The sequence below is a fragment of the Myotis davidii genome, unplaced genomic scaffold (genome assembly GCF_000327345.1).
Source record: "Myotis davidii unplaced genomic scaffold, ASM32734v1 scaffold2, whole genome shotgun sequence".
In the NCBI taxonomy this organism is placed as follows: domain Eukaryota; kingdom Metazoa; phylum Chordata; class Mammalia; order Chiroptera; family Vespertilionidae; genus Myotis; species Myotis davidii.
This window is the reverse complement of record NW_006293067.1, coordinates 508,364-523,286: the sequence shown is the minus strand read 5'-3', so window position 1 is coordinate 523,286 and position 14,923 is coordinate 508,364.

Sequence of the window (14,923 nt, the reverse complement as noted above, 5' to 3'; positions counted from 1 at the left end):
GTTCGATTCCGGTCAAGGGCATGTACCTTGGTTGCGGGCACATCCCCACTGAGGGGCGTGCAGGAGGCAGCTGATTGATCTCTCTCATCGATGTTTCTGGCTCTCTATCCCTCTCCCTTCTTCTCTGTAAAAAATCAATAAAATATATTTAAAAAAAATTCAACAGAACAGCAGACTTAGAAAATTTGAAGGAGAGTAACCTACTCATTACTGAATATATTGACAATGTTTCTTGTAACATTTTTTGTAGATTGATATAAAATACAGGACTGATTATTTAGAAGTTGATCTCTGAATTCATCATACTTGCTTTTCAGATCAATAAGTTTAGTTATAGATTTGTAATTATCTGCAGGAATTATAGATGTGCAAAATAATCATATGGAATTAATAACTATAATAAAGCATAGAGGATATTTGAAGAGGAAAGAAAGGGTTTCAGTTTTTAACATGCTAAATCCATTAAACTTGTCGATATTTGGATTATCTTCCATATAGATGTAGGCTCGTCTTGTTAAAATCCCAGAGAATGTAATTTTAACTTTAATATTGTACTTACTTTTAAATATGGATATGATATATTAAAATAGACATCATAGTGTAGAGATTTCCAAATCTCGATTCTTTTTGTGTAGGTAAGAAAGATTGTTGCTTTAATCTTTATTTAACATAATAAGAGAAACAGCAAAATTTACACAATATAATATAGTGTAGTATAGACACCTATACCATAGAGAATAAGAATACCCAATATCTTATATTGTCTTTTAGACAACATCATTCGTCATTTTTTTTCCTGAATTTCCAGTGAAATTAAGAGAGGCTGTGAAATGCTTATATTATCAATGGGTGTAAAAAAGCATGGTATATTATTTTTCTTTTATTATAGAAAGTTAGATTAATACAAACTGGGATAAGCCTGTAAAAAAAATCATACATCATTTAATGTTTCAGGAGAAAAATTGTCGTGTGACATCCTGAATATATCAAGACAATTCCTACTCCTTGGCATAGTTAGATTACTACACGATGAGGACGTAATATTATAATGTTCCTAGCTAGATTGTTTATGAATAATGGCTGCACTCACTAGACCAACAATATCATGCTGATACAGTAAAGCAAGACTCTATAAAACAAAGTGTGTAACCGCTTTTATCATCTTTTATCATGGTAATGAATTGACAATGTATCAATTTGTTTTTACTCTGGTTACAGGAAAAATGGTAGGCCCTATACTTAAAACTAGAACAGCTCTTATCACTAAGTGCTGCCAGCATAATTCTGCTAGAATGGAGTGGTTTTTTTTTTTTTTAAGTAATTTTACCTAACGATCATTAATTAGCCTCATGGGAGTTTGTGTAGATTCATTGAAATGAGTATTTGACTCCACAACATACTTATGGAATAATAGTCAATCCTTAATTTGAAGTAGCAGGCATCAAGTGTTGAAAGGCACAGCTATATTCTTGAATTCTTTCCTTTTCTTAAATAATGTCCTTTGAAATTATATTCAAACTAGAGGCCTGGTACACAAAATTAGTGTTTGGAAGGGGGCGGGCGGATCCTTCAGCCCAGCCTGCACACTCTTGCAATCTGGAAGCCCTCAGGGATGTTTGGGTGATGTCTTAGGCCCGCTCCCCAGAGGCAGCAAGCCTAAACAGGCAGTTGGACATCCTTAGTGCTGCCATGGAGGTGGGAAAGGCTCCCGCCACCGCCGCTGCACTTGCCAGCCATGAACCCAGCTCTGGCTGAGTGGCATTCCCCCTATGGGAGCACACTGACCACCAGGGGGCAGCTCCTGCATTGAGTGTTTGCCCTGTGGTGGTCAGTGTGCATCATAGCTACTGTTTACTCTGCCGTCGAGACAAAACCGGCTCTCCGACATCCCCCAAGGGGTCCTAGATTGTGAGAGGGCACAGGCCAGGCTAAAGGACCCCACCGGTGCATGATCAGGGCCATGGAGGGATGCAGGAGGTTGGCCAGCCAGGGAGGGACCATGGGAGGGCTCCAGAACGTGTCTGGCCCATCTCACGCAGTCCCGATCGGCCAGACCCCAGCAGCAAGCTAACTACTGGTTGGAGCATCTGCCCCCTGGTGGTCAGTGCACATCATGGCGAGTGGTTGAGTGCCTTAGCATATCATTAGCATATTACACTTTTATTGGTTGAATGGCTGACCAGATGACTGCATACTTAGCATATTAGGCTTTTATTATATAGGATCATGCACATGGGCTTACACATTAGTCTTAGCTATCCCACTGTATTGAAGAACAAGATGGAATTTTTAAGCTTGAAAAATTTGGCAAATGTGGCTAAATTATGAGCTAGTATGAATCATTTAATGAACAACTAAATCTGAAACTCTTTTGATTCGTCAATATACTAGAGGCCTGGTGCACAAATTTGTGCGAGGGTGGGGTCTGGCTGGCCCATCCCGGTCGGGCCTGATCGGGCTGCATCGACAAGGAGGAGGGGTTGTTAAAGGTTGACTGGCCGGCCCCACTGCTGGTCTAACTCCTGGTCGAAATCCTGGTTAAACTTCCAGTTGAGGGGACAATTTGCATATTAGCCTTTTATTGTTTAGGATAATAAAACTAAGCCTATTTTTTGTTTACTTTAGCTCACATGTTCTTTCTTTAAAAAAAAGATTTTAGATCATTAAGAAAAAATATGCATAATATGTCATTTTTCTCAATCACTTTAAGTCAATTCAGACCCAGCCTCATTTTGCAAACCACATAGAAACAACTATCTTGATTAAACCTTTATTTTCAGTTAACAGTGTAAAGTGTGTGAGGCTCACTTTTTCTGGTGACATCATTAATATTAAGCATAGAATATTTTTCACTCCAGTGGAGGGAGGATCAGAATGATATCTGATAAATGGAAAACCTAGGAAAGTCTGTATTTTTAGGTCAAGAATATTATGAAAAAAATATATACTTCTTGATTAAGGCCATTCTACAAATAACAATTCTTCTATGTATACACTTAAAAGTTTTCTGCTGTAATCATCTAATTTATTAGAACTGAGCCTTTAATTCAGAAGCCATTTGATTCTAGCACACAGTAAATATTTTATTTTCTCTCTTTTCTAGGCTGATCAAAACCAAGTTAAACTATTACAAAAACAGATTTTGTCCTATTTATTGCTAAATTTTCATCTTCCTATGTCTCAGTTACCTTGAGAAACATTATGTGTATATTTGTGTCCTTATTTTATAGCATTTTTCAAAAACAACATGCTAAAATTATCTAAGAGTTATGATTATACCCCCATTAAAGTATTCACATAGATAGAAGCATCAGAAATGCAGAGTATGCAAAAGCTGACTTGCCTCTGTTGGAAATGATTGTTTCTGTGTATTGCAACAGCATCAAAATAATATTGGGATCTTGAAAACAATGCCTCTTAGAGTGCAATCAAAGCAATTTTGCAAAATTATCATTTTATATTTGGTGTTTATTTTCTTTGCTTTTTATTATGCCTAATAACCAATACAAATATTTCATTTCCATATCTACAAAAAAGAGGTTTTATTGCTTCATATGTTATATAAAGAAGGACTGATTACAACAACACATTTCCTTAGAATACAATTAGGGTAATAGTTGATGCCCACTTATTATCAAATATAAGATCTGGTAACATTTATAGGCCAATATTACATTTTACTTTGCTGTGTTAGTTACTGCATAATCATAACAATGAAGCACATAACAACTATTTTGGAATATGTATCCCAAGTAATTTTTTATTTAAAATGTCTTTATTACATACATGGGTTCCTCAGTCAGTCTTAAACTTTCTAGCCATTGGAACTCCTGAGGAAAAATGCCTGGTATTTCATATCTCTATGGGCAATATAATGAGTAATGAGCTAATTTCCTGAAGCTTTTTTGTAAAAGTCAAAATAAAAATAAGCTTCATAGCCAGAACCTGTTTGGCTCAGTGGATAGAGCATCGGCCTGCGGACTCAAGGGCCCCGGGTTCGATTCCAGTCAAGGGCATGTACCTTGGTTGCGGGCACATCCCCAGTGGGGGGCGTGCAAGAGGCGGCTGATCGGTGTTTCTCTCTCATCCATGTTTGTACCTTTCTATCCCTCTCCCTTCCTATCTGTAGAAAACCAATAAAACATATTTTAAAAAAATAATAAGCTTCATATAAGAAGTATTTATAATTATGAACTTCATATAAACTTTTATTCATATAACACTTTCATTGAATACAGCTGTGCAATAACTGGTTTCTTTATCTAATTAGTAAGTTCCATATTTGCAGCTTTCTACTCTGGGCATGGCATATATTACCATTCAGAAATAGAGGATTCTTTCATTTTTTTAAGATTCTCCAGAATTTCTTACCTTTCCTTTGAAAAAAATTCAATATCTTGTGTTCATTTTGCCAACCTTAATATTAACAATGTATAAAAATATCTCATTACGGTATTTCAAATAATGTTTTGGGTCTAGAATTTTCAAGGTAAAATTAAAATGGATACAGGAAAGAAAACAATGATATTCCCAAAATGTTCATACCTTAATCCCCAGCAATTCTGAATATGTTACCTTTACTACAAATGGGGTTATGCAGATGTGATAAAGTGAAGGGCTTTGTTATGAGGAGATTATCCTGGGTTATCTAGGTGAGCCCATTCTATTCTGTGGTCTTAAATCCCGAGGAAGAATGCAGAAGAGTAGATAAGAGAGCTACATTGTGACAAGGCATGAGTCACTGGCTCTCACTTTGAAGATAGAGGAAGAAGATCTTGAATCAGGAGATGTGACAGACCTATAGAATCAAGAAAACTTGGACATCTAACTGCAAATAACTGAATTCTGCCCAAACCCGAATAAGCAAGAAATGGACTCTCCTGATACCCTTTAAAATGGAATACAGCCCTGCCAATAACTTGATTTTAGCCCAGTAAAACTTGTGTCAAACTTGGGCCTACAGAACCATGATATAATATATTTGCTTTATTTTAACTCACTCAGTATGTGGTAATTTACTCTGGTAGCCATAGAATTCTACCACAAGTGTGTAATGACATGTAATAATTTAAAGTAAAGAAAATATTCGTTCACTTAGATTTCTTAGTTGCCAAACAAGTAAAATTTCAACAGGTTTCTTGGTTTTGCATCTTAAGAGATCAAGACCTTTCCTCGTGTCATCCAATTTTAAAAAGTTATGATAAAAAAACTGTTTAACAAATTTTCTTTAGAATTGAGAAACACATTTTTTAGAAAATTTATCACTTGCACATATATTTAGTTTTTCTCCTCTCCTTCCCTTCCTCCTCCTTTCCCATTTTTTCCCCTTATTTTTGAATAATGTTTGGAAGTAAAAAGCTCAAAGCTTAAAGTCATTAATTTGCTCTCCATTTTCAGAAATATTTGCAAATTCTTGTGCTCAAATGTAGAACCTCTATTTTTTCTAATTATTATTTACATCCATGTTACTCTTTCTCTAACAATCACCTTTTTAATACTTTGCATTTTTTGGTGGACTTGAATTTGAATGACTCCTTTGACTAATTTGCATAGTATCAATAGACCTTTTGGGAATAACATACACACACACACACACACACACACACACATATCATGTCATATGCTAGGAACATTCTTGTGGTAAGAATAGTTCAGATTCAACAACAACCATGTAATAAAAAAAAAAAAAAAAAGAAAAGCCACAAGGAAAGTTTTGGAGGTGATATATAGATATGTTTAGCACCTTGGTTATAATGATGATGTTCAGGGGTGTATGCATAGTTCTAAACTAATCCAATGTACTTAACTGTGTGCATTATTTTCTATATCAATTATACCTCAATAAAGCTTTAAAATTATATAATTGATAGAGGTAAAATTACTAAGAAATTAATGAAACTTAGAATCTATAGATCTCATTTAAGAGCAAAGGGAAAGATCTTATAAATGTTTATTAATATTCACAATGATTATATAAAATTTACAGAATTAAAAAATTTTCACAGCAATAAGTTATAATTTATTCATTTTTATTTCCTTTCCATCTAAGTGGTTCAATGATAATTATTGTTGCCCTTATATTAATCTGAACTTGGCATATCCTATCTAATAAAAGACAAAAGAGTAATTGACCATACCTTCGCTATGCTTCCCATTGGCTAATCAGGGCGATATGCAAATTAACCATAAACAAAAATGGCTGTTAATTTGCATACGTAGGCTCCAAGCGGTGGAGTGAAGCCAAAGGGCCCCGAAGCCAGCCGAGCAGCGAGGCCTCATGGCCATGGGATCAGCGGAGCCGCGAGGCCTCCCGCTCCGGTGCCAAGCTGAGCCGCGAAGCCTGACGGCTGGGTGGGGAGCTCTGGCTGGAGCCCAACCAGAGCGAGGCCTGAGTCCCGGGTGCCAGAGGAAAACTGGTGCCAGCAGCCAAGGGAAGGGAAGGCCTATCGCACAAATCTCTTCATGCAACAGGCCTCTAGTTATATTATAACAGCCATTTTGATTTGTCTTTTAAAGTAAAAAAAAATAAAAACTCTCCATTTTCTCCATGTCTTTGTGCATTTAAGAATTTATATTTATATTAGTTCTGATATTCTTAGCAAAGTGACTTTATTAGTTCATTATCATAAGGTACTGCGGGGGCCCTGTCTAGAGTACACCGGATGCTCAAGGCCAAGGCCAATTTGTCATACGCAGGTGCAAAAGCAAGGACACAGCAATCTTACACTGCGCAGGTGTACCTTTCTGTAACCCAAGGACTGATGTCACTATTTGGCAAGAAGCCTCTTTTGTTTGAGCTTCTTTGAACTTTCATATAAGTCGCCACTGACCAGCCTGCTGTTGGCTGCTTTGTTTGTAATAAAGCATGCCCTACTTTCCTGCTTGTACCCGTGTGTTTTTTCACTCTCCTGCACCCAGAAGGGTCAAGTCCCTGGCTGAGGAGCTTGCCCCTGATCGGTATTAAAGTTCATAATATTTTTAATTTCTGATAAAATCAAAATATGTCTTCTCAGCTAGGACTGAAGCTTGAATGAGGCTAAAGGCAAATGAAACAGGAAAAAAAACAAGCAAACAAACAAAAACCCCCAGAAAACTCAATGATCATGTTTTCTGGTTTCCAATACTAACAGTCCTATAACAAAATAGAATGATTAAAAAAAACAAGCATAGGCGATTTCAATTCCTTTTTTATTCTAAACTTCTAGAAGAAATAAAATTGCAGTTGTATAAACAGATGGTTGATCACCAGAGCAACCAGAGCCTGATAAGAGCTTTTCAGAAGCTTGTCAGGATCATAGCTCACACTTAAAAAAAAAAGAAAAAGGATCAGATTTAACAGAATTTATACAGAAGCTATTAGCAGCCTTTATGGCTAAATCAAACACTTTCCACTTTTATCTCTCTAAGTGTAGAAGTTAAGTATATTTAATTTTAGCATTAAATGTAATGAAGGGATTATGAGAAACAAACTAATTTTTTAAACAGTAATGAAGTAGCCAATATTCTTGTGGCACTCATGAGTTATTTTCTTAACTACTAAATCCAATGAGTACCTAATTAGAACCCATTTTTATAGGCCACTATACCAAGACAACACCAGACAGATGGATAGATAAATAGATAAATAGACAGACACAAATCATACAGGCCGGTCCCTCTAACGTGTAACAATCCAGATAACAGATACATATATAAACTAAATGCAAAAAGAGAATAATACAATAAAAGCTTTTGTTTCATTGCATAGATTAGTAATGTGTGCAAAGGAATTAACAGACACTGAGCTATATTGTATTTACTATTGTTTAACATTGCTGTTACTATTATTACAGCAAATAAAAAGTATTAGGGTTGAGAATGTGTTTCCCTAAGGAGTCAGACTTCATTGCGTACGCGAACTGAATATGATGTCCTGATTATTAATCATTGTGGGGATTTTTACCCACCCCACCATTCTTTTGACATTGTTTCTGTAAATGCTGACTCTCATATGTAGCTTGTAGATAAACAGCATGTTTTACAAGAATCTTAGGAACTAACGTCAGAACATACAGACCCTGACCTTCAGGCGTTCCAGCTCTGGGAGGTTTGCTGACCTTCAAACAAAAGCCAGAAGGATGTACACCAGACCACACTTGACCAGTTTCAAGGTCTATCAGAACAGACAGTGTTAGCTTGCACATAGAGAACTGTCCAACCCTCTCCCCTTGATTTCTTTGTTAAGCTTTCCCCCTCCTTCTTTTTAAAAACCTTTTCTTACACTGGGGTCGGGGGGCGAGTGAGAAGATGGGCTATGGGAGGAGTCCCTCATCAGTAGAGGGCTGAACCTGGATTTTGTTTACTAATTGGCTGGAAACAATATTTCCATAGAAAGTGCACCTTGATTTTACCAATAATTTGTACTATTTGGAGGATTGGTATGTGTCTCCTGTGTGTGTGTGTGTGTGTGTGTACATGCATACATGCCCTTATGTGCTTGTGTGTTGAGAAAAGTCAGGGAGAGAGGAATTAAAGTCTAAGTTACCAATAGGTAATAGAAATGATACTTTTCAAATTTTAGAGTTAGAAAACACACACACACACAACTAATGGAGACTAGGAAGGATGGGAGCGTGTTCAGGAATAAGCAAGGGATCAAGTTTGTATGTAGAGAGCATTTAGCCAGTAGAGAGAAGAGCTGGAATATTTACTATGAAATGTCTCAAAATGGTTTCATAAATATTACTGTTTTCTTGACTGCATCTAAACTCATATTTATTTTAGAATTTCCTCTTTAATTAGTTTTAAAAAGCAATGCTAACAGGTGGGGTCCCTTGGCCTGGCCTGCAGGGATTGGGCCAAAATTGGCAGTCTGACATCCCGTGAGGGGTCCCGGATTGTGAGAGGGCATAGGCCAGGCCAAGGGACCCCATCGGTGCATGAATCTGTGCACCGGGTCTCTAGTTATCATATATTAGATTGTTGTCAGGAACATTTTCTTGACTATTTAGAGGCAATTAGTAATTTATCATGCTCTATACTTCTTAGATTCTATGAAGTTAAATTATGAATACCAAACAAATATCTTACAGATACCATTCATTGATTTTAATGTCCGTTCATGTTCCTAGTACAGTCTCCTTGATCTAGAACAGTGCTTCTCAACCTTCCTAATGCCACGACCTTTTAATACAGTTCCTCATGTTGTGGTGACCCCCAATTTCATTGTTACAAATTGAACATAATTAAAGCATATTGATTAATCACAAAAACAATATGTAATTATATATGTGTTTTCTGATGGTCTTTGGCTACCCCTGTGAAAGAGTCATTAGACCCCCAAAGGAGTTGCAACCCACAGGTTGAGAACTGCTGATCTAGAAGATATTCATTAAGTAGGCATTAAATGACTAATGGGAGAATAAATTAATGCATATATCAACTTGTTGTTGAATGTGTTGGATATGGACTTAGGTAGATAATGCAACAAATAAGTGAGGTGCCTTTTTTGAAAAACAAAATTTTATGTAAGAAATGATTATTACAAGGGTTTTTTGTAACCTACAGTAAAGAGAAATAAATTAATAATCTATCTTAATAGAAAATATTCAAATCCTTGGTCTAATCTTTAAAGTAAAATAATTTCTTCTATCTGCACTTTGCCCTAAACTAGGGATCTTATTTATATTGAAGATAATATTGACACATTATACAATATAAATTCTAGAAGGAATAGCATGTCCATTGTTTTATTTATATTTTATTCTGAAAGTAGGTAGCCTATCTGTTATGAAATCTGCAAACATTTTATATCAGTTCCATTTTTTTATGGCCTGGAGAAATAATCACAAATGTGATTTAAAAGAAAAACTTGAACAAAGAGTGATTATTAAAGCATGGTTTTTGAAAGTGAATAATAGAAAGTCCCAAAGGACCTTCAACAGAGTAGGAGTTAAATAATGCTAGCATTTCTATGGCACTTAGAAAAGATTATAAAAAAAGAAGGCAAAACAGTGAAATGTGCAGATTTTAGAATCATCATTCCTGGGTATGTCCTGGCTCTAGATATAGAAGCTCTGTGACCCAATGAAAATTACCTAACATAGGTTTCCAAGTTACAAGAAATTGCAGGAAGTCTACCTTTGCTTCAAACCATCATAATTAGAGATCATTAATATGGTAGTCTCCTCATCAGAAAGGACAGAAAACAACAACTAACTAAATTAACAACAGTAGACCAAGAATAAGCATCTTCCTTGGGTTCAGGAGGGTGATTGGCTCTACATTATTATCTACTTATTCACAATTTTTCTTTCCAAAGTTTCTGTTATCTGCGGTCAGATACGGTCTGAAAATATTAAATAAAATTTTCAGATATAAATAATTTAATAAACAATTCATAAGTTTTAAATTGTGTGCTGTTCTGAGTAGCATGATGAAATTTCGTGCCGTCTCACTTGATCCTGTGCGGGTTGTGAATCATCTCTTTGTCCAGTGTCTCCAGCTGTAGATGCTTCCTATCCATTAGCAGCTATCTGTGTTATCAGATCAACTGTTAGGGTATCGCTGTGCTTATGTTCAATTGACCCTTATATTACTTAATAATGGACCCAAAGTGAATGTGTAGAAATGCTGGCAATTGGATAAGCCAATGAGAAGCCATAAGCACTTTCTTCAGTAAAAAAGATGAAAGTTTTAAACTTAATAAGGAAAGAAATAAAATTGTATGCAGCAGTTGTTAATCTACAATAAGTATAAATCTTCTGCCCATAAAATTATGAAGAAGGGTAAAGAGTACCTCAAACTGCAAAAGTTGAGGCCGCAGTGTTTGATAAGTACTTAGGATGGAAAAGGCAGTACATTTGTGGGTGAAAGACACTAGCAGAATATTTGTTTGGATTGATGACAACATGTTACCCCAGAAAGCATTGAGACTATATGGAGACTTTAGCAAGACATCCCCTGATATAAATAACTACATTCATATAATTTCATTACAGTATGTTGTTATAATTTTTCTATTTTATTATCAGTTACTGCAGTTCATCTCTTACTATTCTTAATTTATAAATTAAAATTTATCAAAGGTATGTATGTATAGAAAACAACATGGTATACATAGAGTTCAGTACAATCTGCAATTTCAGGCAACCACTGGGTATCTTGGAACATATTCCCCCGTGGGTAAGGGAACACTACTATAAGTCATGCCTTAAATGGGAATTTATCATTGCCAGATCACATAGTGAACCTGCAAAAACATAGGCATACAGTAAATGAGGCAGGTTGAAGTATCGCTCTTCAATACTTTTCTAGCAGTATTATATATCCTAATCTATTCCCACTCCTTAACATTGGGATTGGCCTTGTGGCATGCATCAGTCAATTAGATGTTTTAAATTTCAATTGAGTGGAAACGAGAACTGCGCTTGTACAGTTGAGCTTATCCTGATTTATGGCCACAAAAAAATTGTACCTCAGGTACCTGCTGATCCAGAGAATGAAAGACATGTGCTACTGACCTGGTCTCAATCCAAAACCTAGAGTTATGACCAGTGGAGCATAGCCTAGAACAGCCGAACCCCAGCTGACCCAGTTAAATTCATGCCTTGCATTTTGTAGTTATGTGTCTTTAGTTTCCTTCAGCCTAAAACAGCTCTTCAATCTTCATGACCTTGGCACTTGAAGATTACAGATCAGTTATTTTGTAAATATACTTCAATTTGGTCCTCTTGATTTGATTCTGGTTATGCATCTTTGGGAGGATTAGAGAAATGATGCAGTGTTCTTCTCATTGTGCCTTATCAGGTATCAGGTGACACATAATTTGCTCCATTGCCATTGATACTCACCTTGACCCAATTAATATGTTGATTGCCAATCTTCAGTGTAAACCTACTTTTTTATCCTATGTAAAAAGTAGGCATTTTGCAAAGAGAATTATTGAAAGTATATAAGTATTTATTTGTGTATTAATTTGTATTAGTACTAAAGGCCTAACGCACGAAATTCATGCAAGAGTAGGCCTCCCTTCCCCCCAGCTGCCAGCTCTGGCTTACCTCTGGCACTCAGTACCCGGGCTTCCTTCACAGCTCCAGCTTTGTCCGGAAGGTCGTCCAGAAGGATGTCTGGTCTAATTAGCATATTAAGCTTTTATTATTATAGATAGGGTCATGGTTTCAAATTTAGTCAATGGATTATAATACATTATGGTCTTTATTTATATTGATGTTTAAATTTTCTCAAATTTGACCAGCAGAAACCTGTTAAAGCTGACCTCTGTGTCCATTTGACAATTCCCCCACATGTTTTGGACACATCTTTGTTTTCTGGCTCAAGATATTCCAGGTTTTAAAAATACTTTCCTTACCATAATCAGGAAATACCTGGATTCCCTAGAGCAGTGGTGGGCAAACTCATTAGCCAACAGAGCCAAATATCAGCAGTACAATGATTGAAATTTCTTTTGAGAGCCAAATTTTTAAACTAAAACTATATAGGTAGGTACATTGTTATTAACTTAATTAGGGTGCTCCTAAGGCTTAGGAAGAGCCACACTCAAGGGGCCAAAGAGCCGCGTGTGGCTCGGGAGCCGCAGTTTGCTGACCACGGCCCTAGAGAAATTCCATTTTTCTGAAAACCCCTGGTTTTTGTAATATTATCCCTGGCTTGAGTCATATCTAAATAACAATATATTTCAAATAAAATCATTTCAGCAACAACAAAATCACCGAGACGTTAATTCTACGACTTCTGCAAAATCAAGTAATAAATATTTTTAAATAATAAGTTTAATTTGAAAACGTAGAATTACAAATTCTTTTTAGAAAAGTTAGTCTTTAAAATTTATTGTCTCCTCATTGTTACTTCAATATAAAGACTGGAAGATATCCCAAATCCAAGTAGCTTTGGCCTAAAAGCTTTTAGAAAATTCACATAACTCTAGAAAAAGCAATGGACTAGCAGAGCCTCAGTACCAATGGAACAAGAGCCTTCACCATAAAGTCTTTCCACCTTATCTCTGCCAGCACTTCCCATTGCTTATTGGCTTCAATGTCCAGGCCGGTTTCCAACACATGTCAGGAAACAAGGGCGGTCACAGAAGCTGAAGAGGCTTGTCCCCAGAGAAACGCTTGGTCGCTTTCTTAGCTTTGGAAAATAGATTTCTCTAACTTTGATAAATTCAAGAGCCAAGAGTCAGTCAAAATATCAGTCAAGGGGATGATAATTTAAAACCAATAATTACTATATGAGTGTAATTGCAGATGCAATATCAGTGTGTTCTAGATAGGCTGAAGGGCAAGTGCTGAGCAAGAAAAGCATTACAGGTCTCGGGTAATGGTCTGAACTCCCAGTTATTTTGAGTGCCATTCTATAGTTTCAGTTTGGACTTTATTTGTTATAATGATCGGGGCTCCCTTTGCTTACCTAAACTCAGATTTATCAAATTTGACAAAATGTGCCTCACATTTGCCTTATAGTAATTCAAAGGACAGGAGGATATCAATTCTAGCTCTTGTATTTCAAAGCAGCAGCAAAAATCGTGCTATAATAATATCCCTACCTAATATTTGTTAGAAAACAGCTTGTGTTAGTTTTATAGTGAAATCTAATCAATCCATGCTAGTTGACTAAATCCTTTTGATTGATGGAATACTGCTCTGCTGTAAAAAAGGAAGAAAATTTTACCTTTATGAAAGCATGGATGGACCTGGAGAACATTATGCTAAGTGAAATAAGCCAGTCAGAGATAGACAAGTACCATATGATTTCACTCATATGTGGAATTTATGAACAAACTAAACTTCCAAGCAAATAGTGACAGACTCATAGATAGAGAGTAGGCAGACAGCTCTATATGGGTGGAGGTGGGAAGGGAAGGCTGGAGGGACTGAGCAAAAAGGGAGTGACAACTGATGGGCATGGGATTGCTGGGGAGGGGAAGGGTGAGGACGGGTGGGGGCGGAAGTGGAAGAGGGCATGGAGGGGATAAATGGTGATGGAAAATTTTAATTTATTTAATTAAAAAAAACTAAAATCAGATGTCAGATATCATTCATGAGGAAATTATGACTTTCTCTATGTCCAGATTTGCTGTAATGAAAAGAATGTGATGACTTTATCCTATAATGGATTTCTTGAATGTTTCAAACCACTCCATTTACATTTTCTTCTCTAAAAATTAACTCCATGTAGAAATCACAGTGCATAAATACTTTCTTCGCAGAAGAGAACCTATTCTCTACGATAAGCAGGGCACACCAAATCAAGGACAAGCCACAGGTAACATTACTACTCTCACTTTAATCCTATCTCATGCTACTCCTGCATTGCTTCAGTCTCAGGAGAAAAGCAAGGTAGTTTTGGAATGTAATTTATTGGGTGCCTATTTTCCTTTCCCCTCCTGAATGCTTTAGGTCCATAAATGCAGCATTTGGGGGGAAAAATGTTCTTCTTGTAACAAGTAACAAGTAACATTTATATCAGCTGGGGAATCATCACTAACAGATTTCTGAATTTAAGCCGCTTTCTTGGTGCTTCTAAATTCTTTAACCTTATGGATCCAGTATGAAACTTCATGAACTTAGCCAGATGGTCCTCTCTAAAGCATCACCTTCTTCTGCATTTGCATTTCCCAGGTGTTAAATAACTTTTCTCACATCAGTGATGGGCAAACATTTGTCATTTACCACTTTCTTTACTATAGCAATTATATTTAGCTTTAATCTTTCTTTAAGGTTTAATTTCCCTCTGTTGTTTCTCTAATCCTTTGAAGCAGACATAGCTGTAAAGCTATCTTTAAAAAAAATGAATTCTCATTTTATCCTTATTCTACCTCTGTCATTTATTTGCTGGATCAGAGTATTTTTCTCTCTTTGCTTTCAGCTCAATTCATTTATTTTCCTAGTGAAAGCACAACAAATGTTGCTTTGTGAAATCTAGA